The sequence below is a fragment of the Malurus melanocephalus genome, unplaced genomic scaffold (assembly GCF_030028575.1).
Source record: "Malurus melanocephalus ecotype Western Australia unplaced genomic scaffold, MMel_1.1 scaffold_1147, whole genome shotgun sequence".
Lineage (NCBI taxonomy): Eukaryota > Metazoa > Chordata > Aves > Passeriformes > Maluridae > Malurus > Malurus melanocephalus.
Genome location: NW_026624379.1, coordinates 74,697 through 77,755, shown reverse-complemented (window position 1 = coordinate 77,755; position 3,059 = coordinate 74,697).

Below are 3,059 nucleotides of genomic sequence, written 5' to 3'. Positions count from 1 at the left end.
TCCCCGGAAATGCAGGAAATTTCCCATTCCCGGGAAATGCAGGAAATTTCCCATTCCCCGGAAATGCAGGAAATTTCCCATTCCCGGGAAATGCAGGAAATTTCCCATTCCCGGGAAATACAGGAAATTTCCCATTCCCCGGAAATACAGGAAATTTCCCATTCCCCGGAAATGCAGGAAATTTCCCATTCCCGGAAATGCAGGAAATTTCCCATTCCCGGAAATGCAGGAAATTTCCCATTCCCGGGAAATGCAGGAAATTTCCCATTGCTGCTCCCCTTTCCAGCAGCCGAGCAGGGACTCTCCCGCTCCTCCCAGTACCAGCCACTGCCATCCCAGTTCTGAAAACCAGTTCACCCTCACCGATCCCCGCAGAGTTCGTTGCCGTGAGGGTTCCTGGAACATTTCCCGCTGCGTTTTCCCTTTGCCATCATCTCCTCCTCATCACGGGAGAGTTTTCCCCTTTTCCTCCCGAGCGGTGCCCGGGAACTTTTTCCACTCCGAAATCCCTTCCCTGACTGCGGGGGATGCTCAGAGCATCCAATTTGAGAGCACGAGCTGGAATTCAGCTGGAATTGGAATTCAGCTGGAATTGGAATTCCAGCCCTCCAAAGTTTATTTTGCTGAGGGTGCTGTAAAAGCTGCAGCTGGAGTTAACGTTGGTTCAATCGTCCCGGCCCGGGATCGCTTATCAGCGGCCCCAGATCTTTATGGTGGCCCTGATAAACCCCCCGAGAGCGGAGAAAAGGAGGAGAGGAGGAGAGATTCTCTTCTTCCCGGCTTTTTTTCTCCCGAGGATGGAAAACTCCAGCAGGGAAAACGCAGAAATGGTTATTTACCGTGGAGGGACATTCCCCTTGGAGGGACATTCCCCTCCCCTCAGAGGATTTTCCTTCCCTTCAGAGGATTTTCCTTCCCTTCAGAGGATTTTCCTTCCCCTCAGAGAGTTTTCCTTCCCTTTGGAGACTTTTTCCTTCCTTTTTGAGTTGTTTTCCTCCCTTTGGAGGCTTTTCCCTCCCTTTCGGGACCGTTTCCTCTTTTTGGAGGATTTTTCCTCCTTTGGAGGCTTTTCCCTCTGTTTTTGAGGATGCTTCCGCTCTTCGAAGGCTTTTCCCTCTCTTTGGAAGATTTCTCCTCTGTTTTTGAGGCTTTCCCCTCCCTTTGAAGGCTTTCCCCTCCCATTTTGAGGATTTCCCCTCCCTTTGGAATATTTCTCCTCTCTTTTTGAGGCTTTCCCCTCCCTTTTTGAGGATTTCCCTCGCCTTGGAAAGGCTCCTGGAGCACTTGACTCGGCCCCGCGGCTGCCGGGGTGGGATAATGGGGGTGTAATTGATGGGAGAGCACTAATGGCTGCAGAAATGGGTAATTAAAGGGCAGGGGTGAGGCGCGGCGGGCTCGGGCCGTGCGCGGGGGTTACCGGGGTTGAGTGGGGTGGGAAGGACTCGTCCTCGGCAGGGATGGGACCGGGGAGGGGTGGGATCAGGAGATCCTTACCTGACCCTTCTTAGGAGGGGTGGAACCAGGAAGGTTTGGGATGCAGAAGATCCTCATCCCACTGTGTTTGGGATGGATGGGACCAGGAAGGCTTGGGATGCAGGAGATCCTCACCGGATCCTGTTCAGGAGGGATTGAACCAGGAAGGTTTGAGATGCAGGAGTTCCTCACCTCACTGTGTTTGGGATGGATGGGATCAGGAAGGGTTGGGATGCAGGAGATCCTTACCTGACCCTACTCGGGATGGATGGGATTGGGAAGGTTTGGGATGCAGGAAATCCTCACCCCACTGTGTTTGGGATGGATGGGACCAGGAAGGTTTGGGATGCAGGAAATCCTCACCCCATCCTGCTCAGGAGGGATGGAACCAGGAAGGCTTAGGATCCAGGAGATCCTTACCTGACCCTGCTTGGGGTGGACAGGACCAGGAAGGGATGGGACCAGGAATGTTCGGGATGCAGGAGCTCCTCACCCCACAGTACTCGGGATGGATGGAACCAGGAAGGTTTGGGATGCAGGAGATCCTCATCGGATCTTGTTCAGGAGGGATGGAATCAGGAAGGTTTGGGATGCAGGAGCTTCATCCATCCCTGCTCGAGAGGGATGGGACCAGGAAGGGCTGGGACCAGGAAGGTTTGGGATGCAGGAGCTCCTCACTCCACTGTGTTTGGGAGGGATGGGATCAGGAAGGTTTGGGATGCAGGAGATCCTTACCTGACCCTACTCGGGATGGATGGGACCGGGAAGGTTTGGGGTGCTGGAGCTTCTCACCGGACACTGCTTGGGGTGGACAGGAAGGTTTGGGATGCAGGAGCTTCATCCATCCCTTCTCAGGAGGGATGGGACCGGGAAGGGATGGGATCAGGAAGGTTTGGGGTGCTGGAGCTCCTCACCGGACCCTGCTTGGGGTGGACAGGAAGGTTTGGGATGCAGGAAATCCTCATCAGATCCTTTTCTGGAGGGATAGGACCAGGAAGGGTTGGGATGCAGGAGCTGCACTTGGGGAGGATTTGGGATGCAGGAACTCATCACCAAACCCTGCTTGGGGCGGATGGGATTAGGATCGGGGAGGTTTGGGATGCAGGAGCTCCTCACCCTACTGTGTTTGGGATGGATGGGATCGGGAAGGGTTGGAACATAGGAGATCCTTACCTGACCCTACTCGGGATGGATGGGATTGGGAAGGTTTGGGATGCAGGAGATCCTCATCAGATCCTTTTCTGGAGGGATAGGACCAGGAAGGGTTGGGATACAGGAGCTGCACTTGGGGAGGATGGGACAGGGAGGATTTGGGATGCAGGAACTCATCACCAAACCCTACTCGGGATGGATGGGATTGGGAAGGTTTGGGATGCAGGAGATCCTCACCCCACTGTGTGATATAAATTTATTATATTTATTATATTGTGCAATCCCAGGGTGCAGAAAGCGGGTGCTGCAGGGGTGGGTGCCCCAAGGGTGGCCATGGGGTCCCCAAAATCCGTCTGTCTGTCCGTCCGTCCTTCTGTCCAAGCGGAGGGAGCTGCGGCCTCGGGCGTGGATGGGGGAGCGAAGAAAGCAACATA